The 12,527-nt window shown below is 46.9% G+C and overlaps 1 protein-coding gene across 2 annotated transcripts in view; it reads right to left on the reverse strand.

Annotated features, from left to right (window-relative positions):
• Positions 1-12,527, reverse strand: part of PACSIN2 (protein kinase C and casein kinase substrate in neurons 2) — a 110,082-nt gene that overhangs the window by 66,639 nt on the left and 30,916 nt on the right. The gene's annotated exons all lie outside the window — the stretch shown is intronic.

The following is a 12,527-nucleotide window of genomic DNA, read 5'->3' on the forward strand; positions in this document are numbered from 1 at the left end:
AGCATGACTGCCTCCTAGGAACTAGGGCACTCAAATACACAAGTGTAATTCCCTAGAAGTGAACATCAAACACAAAACACCTTACTTCCAAGAGTTTTACAAAGAACTGAAAGTGAAGGAAGAAAAGAAAAATATAACTTGAGGTGAGAAGGAAGAGGTCCTGTCTCATTTAAAAATGTATGTACCCGCAAGGACACCCTGTATAATTCTTGTTAGATAAAGAGGAGGCACGACTCTTCTGAGTGAGGACAGGGCAGAGGGGAAAGGAAGAGGTCACCAGGAACGCTCTGAGCAGCGCTCTGCTTTCTGAGCTGTTATGGGTGTGATGATTTGTGAAAATCCATTGGTATACACACTGATAATTTGTGCACTTTTATGTGTACATATATATTTATACCTGAATAAAAAGTGTTTTAAAAACTTATGCAACAACATCAAAAATATAAACACTGCAGGAAAAAGAAGATTCAAAGTAATCCGTAGAGAGACAAAAACAAATCCTTCAAGGGCTCAGTGTCCCTAAAATACTTTCTCAGAAAATATGTAATTGACCAAAGAATATACAAGGGAAAATTATGCTAAGTGGATATACATTACTACCCAATTTCATTCAAAAATGTTAAGTTAAAAACAGACATCTAGTCTGACCTTATAAAACAGAACAGAATTGGTTAAAAACCTCTTCCAAAAATCTCATGTTTAGAAAGTCCTTAATGGAAAAACACCAATAAAGCAAAGACAGTATCAACAATAGCCTCAATTATTTGACATACGATAATAATTCACACTACTCAGAAAACTATACCACCTTCCCCTCAGCCTCCCCACACAACAGCAACAAAAGAGAAGCATTGACTTAAAACAACTTCACAGTCTAAAAGTTGGCAGTTATGTGACATCCTCGTTTACTAATACGGCAGGAAATACTCCATTTCTCAGAAGTCAGCCCAACACAGATTTCACTGTGCTCTGCAGCCAGCTGAGTTAGGTCAATTACACCCTTACAAAGGTACGCACACCAGAGTAGCATCCTCTGGTCTGCAGGGAGGCTGGCCACTTCATCCCGGGTTTTGCTGGGGGTCAGGCAGCATCAGGAACTGAGGGTTTAATGCCCCAAAGATCATTTTCTCCAGTGATGGACATGAAGGCTAGACAAGGCTGAGCAAGATGAAAAATGTTGCTAGAAATGATTTCAGCATACTTGACCACATCAAGACAGGCTTTCTAAAACTAATGGCAGTTCTTTCAGAGCATGTGCAGCTAAGTTTAGGCAGCATAAAAACCTGGTCACCGAAGCCCTTTTCTGGGGATATTTTCTTCCACTAAGAAGCAGTAAACACCTGAGTTTTAGCAAAGCAAGCCGACTGTGTACCTTGCCTTGCTATCAAGTAGCATGACAGAATTCTCTTCTTTGTCCCAGAGCCGCACGGAGCACTCTTGGCTAGAGGGGCAATCACAGCAAAATTTAAAAGCCTCATCCTCTTTATTTTTGTAAATCCAACAAACACTGGATGCTCAATAAACATTTATATAGTGCTTATTTTATGTATGGTTAATCATGAAAACAACCCTATGAGGGTAAACGTTGTTGTTCAGTTGCCCAGTCGTATCCGACCCTCTGCGACCCCATGAACTGCAGCATGCCAAGGTTTCCCTGTCCTTCACCATCTCCCGGAGTTTGCCAAAGTTCATGTCCATTGAATCAGTGATGTCATCCAACCATCTCATCCTCTGTCGCCCTTTTCTCCTTCTGCCTTCATTTTACCTCCTCCATTTTCTAGGCGAGATAACTGAGGCACAGAGAGCTTACTCTACATACCCTGTGCCCTGGAGCTGGCACATGGCAGGGCAGGAATGAACCCCATGGGGTCAGCCTCCAGAGTCCATTTGTTACCCACTGCACACACTGCCTCTCCATCTCGGCTTCCCTGAAGGATCAGAACTGGGTCCTGGCTACAGATGCTGCTTAGTGCCAATTTTATAGGACCCGAGTAAGAACACAGATAGCAGCAGGACTATGAGGTAATGAGATCAGCTCTCCAGTGTGGCCAGGTCACTCTCTCCCTCCCCATAACTCCAGCCACCCCTCACCAGCGGCTTCCTGGCAGGAGGGAAGCTCTCCCTCTGGCAGCTGGGGGCAGGGTGCAGCCCTTTAAACTGGTGCTGGGACAGAAACACTGCTCCAGGAAAACCCAATGCTAACCTCCAGCACATGGTGCCTAAACTGGTATTTCCAGTTCCAATCTGGTTTGTCACCAGACTTAAAACCATTGGGCATTCATTCAACAAACACTAGCACCAGGCACAGTGCTTAGGGCCTCGGGGCCCCATAACTGAAAAGCCAAGGTCCCTGCCCTGCATTGCTCACAGGATATGGGCAGGACAGAAGTATAAATAACTAAAATGGCACGAGCTGATAAATACTAGAACCAGCATGCCTCAAGGGCTGAGGGATCAGTGTGAAGGGAGCAGCGACCCAGTGGGAAGGCTTCATAAAGCAGGGGACATGAGTGGGTTATCTAAGAGCTTATTATCAACCTATTCAAACCATGTAGATTAAAGCAGAAAAAAAATTCAGAAGCAGAGAGTCCAGCAAATTAGCTGACCTCTGCCATTGTGAACAACGACATCAGCAGGGGGATTCAAGTGAACAGTCATTAACTGAGCACAGCTCACAGACATCAGGACATCTGACCATGCTACCTCTTCCATCTGATACCTTTGCTATATGACTGTCACATGCTGAAAATGGCTGCGCCTGCCAAGTTCTTTTAAAAGACTCCATAACGTAGGTACCTCTGCTGCCGCTGCTAAGTTGCTCAGTCGTGTCTGACTCTGTGCGACCCCACAGACGGCAGCCCACCAGGCTCCCCCATCCCTGGGATTCTCCAGGCAAGAACACTGGAGTGGGGTGCCACTGCCTTCTCCATAGGTACCTCTAGTCCCCTTTTATGGAGAGGAAACCACCACAGAGAAGTCACTCAACTTGCCCAGGGCCACCCAGCTAACAACAGCCAGATGGGGATTCAAACTGAAGTCCATCCCCTTCCGACCACAGTCTTATACACACACCCCTATCCCACCCCATGGAACTAGAGCTGTGAAGAAAACTAGGATATTTAGCAACAGGTCACGTCATATGCCAAAAGAATAAAATTTCTGTGATGTCAGTTTCCCCCCATTCATCAACTGGTCTGTCCTGGCTCTAATACCACACTTTAAAAAACGGATTGAGACATAATTTGGATACCATACCATTCATCCATTTGAAGTGTACAACTCAGTGGTTTTCAGTATATTCACAGATATGGCAACCATCACCCGTGGCTTAGGACATCTTCATCACCTCAAAAAGAAACCCCATATCCTTCAGCTATCACCCCTCTCCCCACCCCACCCCCACACAGTGCTTTCCCCCAAGTCCTAAGTGCCCACTGCCTCTCACAAGGTGATTCTTAACAAGGTTACATGCACAGTAATTGGGTTGTTAATAGAGCAGTGCCAATACAATTCTGTGCTTCATTCCTCCCAACTGGGTTAGAGCTAACAGCTGAGCCAGGACAGCGCACCACAACAGCTAGACAATTCCCAGGCCAAGGCTGGGGTAAGAGGCACCAGATGGGCTTCCCAGCTCATGTGTCTCCGAACTTGGCCTTGGCCGAGTGCCAGCAGGGATGGCGGAAGTCATGCAGAAGACCTAGAGCAGTCTTGCTGGTCACAAGACCTTAAACTACCAGGAATGCCCATCACCCTATCTCCAGAAAGACAAGTATCAAGATTGCACTGGCTGCCACAGCTGAAGGTAACCAGAAAAGCATTCTGAGAAGCCCAACCCTTACGGACTAGCAAGACTCGAGGCTCTGAGTGTGAAAGGGTGACACTCCCCTCCACCAACGCACAGAGATCTCCATTTGCCTCTGGCTCTTCCTCCAGTGCTGGGGAAAGTTGGGAGGAGGGGGGACTATAGACAGCCTGTGCGTGTACCCCTCCAGAGCCCTGATTCTCTGCCGCACTTCTCCATACAGGACATCAGGACCTGACAGTGAGCAGCACCATCAACACCCAGTGGAAAACTCCTTGGCATTTAAAAAGCAAGAGCCATAGACAGATGTAATGTGAATGAACCACAGAAATACCGTGGTGAGCAAGAAACCAGATGTGAAAGGTACATACTGTGTGTCTCATATGAAAATGTAAACCAGGCAAACTCACCTAGGGAGACAGGTCAGCGTGCGCCTGGGACTGGGGTGCTGCCTGCACAGGGGCACAGGGGACTCCCTGAAGTGATGGAAATGTCCCATGTCCTGATAAGGACAGTGGTTGCACAGGCGTACCCGTCTGTCACAGCCTCTAGAGGAGGGCATTCAGTTATATGTAAGATATTATCTCCGTAAAGAGAAAAGGCAGAAGGAAGAAGAAGGAAGGGAGAAGACAGGACAGGAGAGAAGGAAGAAAGAGAGGAGGGACGGAGCCCGCTGCGGAACTCGGAGAGCACAAGTTCCTCCCGCTCCCAGGATCAGCATCAGCTACGCAACGGCAACTGGCATTCGCCAGGAATTGCACGGCAAGGTCCTCTGGCGCAGAGGCAAATAAAGTGAGTTCTGTGTAATTGCAACACTCAGTGTATTTTATTAGGTCTCAATCCTTAGAATAACTGATCCTCTAACACACACAAATGACTCTGAGGAGCCTGAATGGTCCACTTTCGAACCAGGTTAGCTCAGTTCTCTCTGTCATCGCTGCAACACAAATGTGATCACACCAGTCAGCAACTTAGGAACAGCAAGCAGTTCTTGTGACAGGCGTCAGTGGCTGTTTGACAGTCAGTAAACAAGAAAAATCTAATACAATAATTACAGGTATTCACTTTTCTCTTTTTTTTCAAATGATAAGTAAATCTTAAATTCTAGAACTCTACCACGCTCACAAATAGGTTACGTAAAAACAGTCCAGACATTTTTGTTGTCTTTTTTGGTTTGGTTTGATCTGGTTGGTTTGGCTGGGGAGAGGGTAGTGGCTATGTTTAAATCCTACCAGTCAGCCTTTTGTATTGCTCATGAACCAAGATGTAAATAGAGCCATTTCACCTTTACTCTCCTCACCTATGTACATAAAAAGGGATAAACCAAGCCAAACTTTTAACATTCTCTGTCAAAGAAGGTGCCAGGACAAGCTGAACTAAGTACCAGTTCTATCTTTGGTGAAGTTAAAAAAAAAAAAATTAAAACCTTTTATGTAAGCTTCTTTGCTTCTCTGGCACTTGACCAAAGGTTTTTAAAAAGGAAAAGAAAGAGGAGAAAAAAAGAACGAAAATATGAAGCCAGACTAATTAAAGCAGACAGCCCAATTAAGAAAAACTTCAAAGCACCAATGTGATAGAGAAAAACATGCAAGTATCTTTCCTCGTGTGTTTTATAAAATGCTGTGAGAAGCAACACCTGGACCTCTCACACACCATCTCGGTGGTTAAGCTGTCACACGGCTTCCCCCTATGCCCCCCAGTCCCAGGAACACCTTGAGACTTCTTTGGGCAACTACCCAAAGAAGATGGTCTGAATTCAAGAGAGACAAACAGAGTTTGTGGTGAGTTTGGGGCTATTCTCAGGAATAGAGCTAGAGACACACTGTGTTAATGTTTTATTGGAGGCTTATTGGTGTGATTTTATCACTTGCTTATTTATATGGACACTCTCTGCTAGACTCTGGAAGTCACAAGCTAAATAATCCATCACTGTTTTCCTTAAGCTGCTTAGAGGGCAGCATGGTAGACAGACAAGCTCCCAAAGAACCACACTGTGTGACAAGTGATCTGTACCATTAGACCTCCACACCTCAAGAGTGAAGTAGGGGAGGCTGGGAGGAGGTGCTGGAAGACTCCCCAGGAGAGGGGACCTCTGAGTCGAGTCAGGTAAGTAAGGGCTGGCTCACTCTGCACCTCTGGCTATGGCTTCCTCTCCCCGAGGGGAGAGCACAGGGCACTGGAGGACAGCTCCCAACTTCACTGACCAGCAGCTTTCATCAAGGGTGTGTGAACTAAAGTATAGCCTGTCATATCAGTAAACAAAAGGTGTTGCAGCCATCAAGCCACCATATTACAACCGCCAGATAGTGAGCCCAGAGGAAACTCAGGAAAGAAACAAGATGCCCGCCACCTACAGTCAACTGCTTCAGCCAATCCTGACCTCACTTTATTTTTCTTTTTGATAGTCCCAAACAACCAATTCAAATCCTCTGTGAAACTAGGTGGGGTATAAATATGTAAATAAATGAAATAGTGATTCTAAGCACTCCAGAATGCTATCATTACCTTTTCCTTTCTCATTCCCCATTTTGGACCTCTGTTAGCGATCAGATCATGGGAAAGATGGAAAAGATCAAGAACTCCATGGGCCAAGAAACAAGAAACATCTGAATGTCTGTTCAAGATTTTCAATACTATACTTCAATTTGGCACATAATAAAAAGACATTAACTGTTTAATAAATGAATGAATCTAAAGCTTGTAGGCATTATTGAGTGTTATGTAAATTCAATTTAAAAGGCATGGTCTCTAATCTCTAAAAGCTTCCATTCTCAGTCTGAAATATGATTTTAAATATAATACCAACTACAAACTCAAAAATGTGTCTCGTTTTACAAATTCTATGTTTTTATTCTACTTCCACCATTTAAAATCAAAGCTATACTAAAGAGTCTTTTAACACCATGTGTCCAGTCATATTCTGGCAGCATTAGAGGCTGGTCCCCTAGAGGGCCCTCCCTAGGCTTCTGCGTGGGAAAAGCAGCACTGAGCGGGGTCAGGCAACACAGAGGGGCAGGGGTGAGCAGATGCAGACCCTGGCAAGTCTGTAACCTTCCTGTTCCTCTACCTGTAACATGCAGACAGCCTCCGTAACCACCTCAGGGCTTGGGAAGACTGAGGGGATAAGGTATACCTATGTGTTTAGCAATGATAGCCATGGAGACCACCTCCTGATCTGGAAGCTCCAGAGGATGTTGATCACAACTAAGTCAGGGGAGGGTCAAGGGGGCCTCTCCAAGGGTAGGGCTAAAACAGAGGAGGCGCATACTCAGGCGGCAGCAGCACAGGGTTGACCCCCAGGAAATTCAAGCAGGCAATCAGTAAATCAGTGAATTGGAAAATCAGTGAATCAATGCCATAACAATCCAAATGGAAACAAATTCTCAATGACCACAAGGAACAAGGTATGGATACGGACAGGCTGGTTCATAGGTCTCATGAAGGAAGAAAATGTGAGGGGGCCTTGTCAAGAGGCCGACGGGGCTGAGCACCTGAGAGCTTCCAGTCCAGCATCGCTCACGGACACGCTGCAGGCGCCCTGGCAGGAGCCACAGGAGGAAGCGCGCTGCTCAGTCTGGCAGCGGTCACTCTGCACTTGTGTTGTTGTAAAGCAGACACCAGCATGTCATCGTAGAGCAACAAACTGTAATCGGAGGAAAACTGCTTTCCAGTGTTGAGTTTCTGCCACACAACAACACAAATCGGCCACAATTACACACATTACCTCCCTCAGGAGCCTCCCTCCCCTCCCCTGTCCCACCTCTCCAGGCCATCACAGAGTGCCAGGCTGGGCTCCCCTGAGGAAAAACCAAACATATCTAAGATGAGTAACGAACCTGAACAACTCTGGCAACAGCCAACATCACAACGCCTACACTATCCAAACAACCTGGGATTTATTATATCTGTAGACTGGAAGTGTTTTTCTCTTTATTTCTTATGGAAAATGTTACACATATAAAAAAGAGAGATTAGAACAATTATCAGCACATGGTCGACCTTTTAGTTCATCTGTGATTATGAAAAGTGTTAAATGCTCACAGAAGCATGCAACTCAAATATGTCTTCACACAACCCTGTAGGTCCACAGCACGTGTCCCCACGCAGGGAAGGGACACAAAGCAAGCAGAGCAGGGGTCCTAGCCTGAAAGAACTAGCGACCCAGTGGGGAGGCAGAGCCACATAAAGTCAAAGTGTTAGTTGCTCAGCTGTGTCAGACTCTCTGAGACCCCATGGACTATAGCCTGCCAGGCTCCTCTGTCCGTGGAATTCTCCAGACAAGAATACTGCAGTGGGTTGCCATTTCCTTCTCCAGGGGGTCATCCCAACCCAGGGATCAAACCGGGGTCTCCTGCATTGCAGGCGTATTCTTTACCATCTGAGCCACCAGGGAAGCCCGGAGCCATATAAAACATGTATAAAATCAAGGAATAAGAATACTAAGCCTGCAGGGTGAACCTCTGCATTGACATGCCATGCTGATATCACCACACCCTGATAGGACACGAAGAGGACAGCGCTTCACCTCGGCATATTCTTCCCCCAAACTCATAAGCCGGTCTAACTGTGAAAAACACCAGTCAGACCCAAAGTGAGGACCCCTCCACACCAGGGGATCGGTGGCAGCATGCTGCTGGACATGGAGCCTTGCCTATGATCGTGAACTGCTGACAGCCAGAAGAGACCTCCTCACGGCGAGGCTGCCCTGCCTGCTCTCCCCACTCCACCATCGACCCAGTCTCCTTAAGCTGCCCCCAGCTCCCCCCAAGTCCTCTCCCTGCCAGCGCCCCGCCCCCACACGCAGCCCCACTCTTCATTCACGCAGCAGTCTCTGAGGGGCTGCAGGTTACCACTAAGCTGAAAGCAATAGGAGGAGGAGGTATTACACACTACTGTATAATAGTCCATTTTAAAAAAACAGCAGTTTACATGTTTCTAGAGAAGGGCTGAAGTGCCTTCGGAACGGAGCACCAGGAGACCTGAAGTTGCAGCACTCAACGAGGGGGTGCTGGAAGCAGCAGAGCAGGATTCTGCCTTTGGTCATTCTGACCTGGAGACCACGTGTGGAACAACCAAGCCTGCGAGAGCTCATTTGTGCTTTTAAATAGCTTTGTATTTAAAGCTTCGTTATAACAGCACGCTCCTACATTTGAAACTGGATGCAGTTCTAGAAACAAGAGCACAGACCTGAATTTTCAAACTATGAACAGTACGTGGGGGTTTCGTGCATTCTGAACCAGATTTAAGACGACTTTTATGGCCGCGGGCAATGCCAAAGCAAGTACCTGCAGTAGAGCAGCCGGATGCCTGCCTTCACACAGGAGCAAACATGTCGCGTGCCTGTGTGTCAGCCCGAAGAACAATCCGCGTGACAGACTCATGCCCACGATGCCCTGTGACAAGGTCCCTGAAAGACAGGAGAGGACCAGTGCCCGATGGTTCTAAACTGAGCTTTGAGACAGACGGCAGTCTGAAACCGTTGCGCCTGTTCTCCTAAGTCTGAAAACGGACAGGCCCTGCGTGTCCCCAGCGACGAGGCAATCCACCCGTCCTGAGCAGCTTCAGGCCTTTGGCTTACCCCGACCCTGAAGAGCGTCTTACAACATCCTGCTCAAAACTTCCCAGTGCGCTGAAGTACACAACTGGGAGTCCGCACAGAGTGTCTCTGCCCTCGACCGCCCTCCACTGAGGCTTCAGCCTTTAATGCCACATTAAGAAAAAGTCTTCATAGGCTTTTCCCATTTCTTTTTTAAATGTTTTCTTAAACGAGAAACTTTGCAAATACACCTTCGACTTTACACATCTGTCAGTTCTACAGGGCTCGAGGGCAAGCTCTCGGGCCACATGCCTGGGTTCCAGCAGGTCTGACAGGCCCACACCAGTGCCAGGCACAGCCCCCTTCCCCAGATACCCAGCGGGGTGGGTGCTCCCCTCTTTAAGCTGCTGCGGAGGCAGGCTGTTGTACTCCATTCAATCTGAGGGCTGTGCCTGTCCCCTCGTCCTTCCCCAACCTGCCTCACAGCCCTTGTTTCCTTGGCACCGAGGACCGCACTTAGCACCTAGGGGCACAGCACCTATCAAAAAAAGGGGAGAAAAATCCATGAGAGAAACGGCAGACTTGCCCTTGGACACATGCAGCTCAGGTGTGAATGCCAAGCCTCCACTCTCAGCCGAGAACAAACCCCAGCTCGCCACCTGCCAGCCGTGGCATCACAAGCTCATTTGACTCCGCTTCAGTCTGCTCAACTGCAGGAAAGAAGGTCAGCGTCTCCCGCCTCTCTTCCCTCCACCCTGCACCAACGCAAGGCAGCCTCCAGAGCAAGCATGCTGGCTCTGCAGACCCTGACCTCTGCGGAGGCTGTGCCAAAGCCTGGCACGGCGGTCAGGGAGGATTAGCAAGTCCACTGGTGAGCTCTGTGTATGAGCTAAGTGACACCACAGCCACCGGGCCTGTTAGAAAGGTGCTGTTTTGGTCATACTCTGCCTCTCTCACAGATCCGAACCTGAATGAGATGGACTTACACACTCTCTCAAGCCCAGTGCCAATGCTCAATTATTAACATTTATTAAGCTCCCACCACCCACTCCAGTACTATTGTCTGGAGAATCCCATGGACGGAGGAGCCTGGAAGGCTGCAGTCCATGGGGTCCCTACAAGTTGGACACGACTGAGAGACTTCACTTCCACTTTTCACTTTCATGCATTGGAGAAGGAAATGGCAACCCACTCCAGTGTTCTTGCCTGGAGAATCCCAGGGACGGGGCGGGGAGCTTGGTGGGCTGCCGTCTATGGGGTCGCACAGAGTCGGACACGACTGAAGCGACTTAGCAGCAGCAAGCTCCCACCAAATGCCCACCACAAAGTTAAGTGCTTTCAAGGGACACAGAGATCCTTTCCATCAAAGTCCTCTTTCTTGTGATTTACTCATCAGGGAGACGAAACTAAAATAATTCTATTTAAAAGCAGAACAGTTGCCTATTCTTGTGCTGTGCTAACCAGATATGGACTAGAAATAGACCCACGGGTTGGGGGGAGAAAGGAGGGGAGAGTTCTCATTTAGTGGGGATAGAGATTCAGTTTGGAAAGATAAAAAAGTTCTGGAGATGGATGGATGGATGATGGTGGGGGCGGCGCAACAATGTGGATGTACTTAATGCCACAAAATTATACATTAAAATAGTCAAAATGATGAATTTTGTTATGCATATTTTACCAAACAGAAAGAAGTTTTAATTTACAAAAAGGAACAGTCACACAAATTTCTTGATTCCCTAGGTGACAGAGGCAGAGCCCCAGGGTGCAGAAGGGCAATTCAGTAGTGATGCCGACTCAATCGACCATCCACTCAGAAGAAAAGAAAAATAGATTTTTACTTCACACCAAACCCCAAAATCAGTTACAAATCAATTCCAGAAAGACTAAGGGTTAAATATGAAAAGCAAAAACTTATAACTGTTAAAAGAAAATACAGAATATCTTTATAACTTCAAGCAGGAAAGGGTTTCTTTTCCAAAGTCCTTAAAAATACCAATCATGTTTAAAAAAAAGTGTCAACTACATTGGAAATTTAAATGTTTAACAAAAGACAACATAATGAAAGTAAAAAGACGTGCCCAAACTAGGAGACGATTCCTGTATCTCATAGAACCAATAAACCGATTGGTATTTGTAGAATGTATAGAGCTTCCCTGATAGCTCAGTTCAGTAAAGAATCTGTCTGCAATGAGGGAGATCTCGGTTTGATCCCTGGGTTGGGTTGTAGAATGTATAAAGAACCACACAAATCAATAAGAAAACTACAGGCAATCCAAGAGAAAAATGGGAAAAGACCTAATCATGTCACCAACAGAACCCATGAACTGCTAATAGAAAGTGAAGTTGCTCAGTCATGTCCAACTCTTTGCAACCCCATGGGCTGTAGCCTGCCAGGCTCCATCCATGGGATTCTCCAGGCAAGAGTACTAGAGTGGTTTGCCATTTCCTTGTCCAGGGGATCTTCCCAAACCCAGGTCTCCTTCACTGCAGGCAGAGTCTTTACCATCTGAGCCACCAGGGAAGCCCAAATTGCTAATATCCACGTGGAAACAGGCTTATCCCCCTAGTAAGTAGGTAAGTTCCATCCAGAATGAGATAACATTTGACATCCTCTGTGTGGGCATGATTAGGAAGTGTGACAATTAGCCCAACTGGGCTAGGATGTGGGCAATGGGGACTCCTGTGCCAGGTCAGAGAGGAAACTGGTAGGCCGCTTGGAGGAGGCCTTTCTGCATGCTGAGCACACTCACCCCAGAAGCAACAAGTCTACTTCTATATAAACCTTAGAGAAACTGAGTGCACAAAGAGACCTCTACAAAAAAGGTTCATAACCAGAGTACTCCTACGGGTCAGAAAAAAAAAAAAGAAGCAACCCAATACCTGCTGAGAGAAGGATGATAAATTGCGGTCTATGCATGTTATGGTTAAGTTTGCATAATGCATGGATATTTCATCAAGCATTATTCTGGGTGTTTCTGCAAGGGTGCTTTCAGTTAAGATTAACATTTTAATTAGTAGATTGCCCTCTGTAATGCTGGTGAATACCAATCCAATCACTTGAAGGCCTGAATAGAACCAAAAAGCCAACCCTCCCCAAGTAAGAGGAAATTCTCCACCTGCCAGCCTTCTGCCTTCATCTCCACCATCACCTCCCCCAGGTCCCTTGGGCTGCCAGCCTTTGCAGGGAAC

This window comes from Moschus berezovskii, chromosome 6, assembly GCF_049115385.1.
Source record: "Moschus berezovskii isolate FMDL1 chromosome 6, NW_MosBer_1.0, whole genome shotgun sequence".
NCBI classification, from domain to species: domain Eukaryota; kingdom Metazoa; phylum Chordata; class Mammalia; order Artiodactyla; family Moschidae; genus Moschus; species Moschus berezovskii.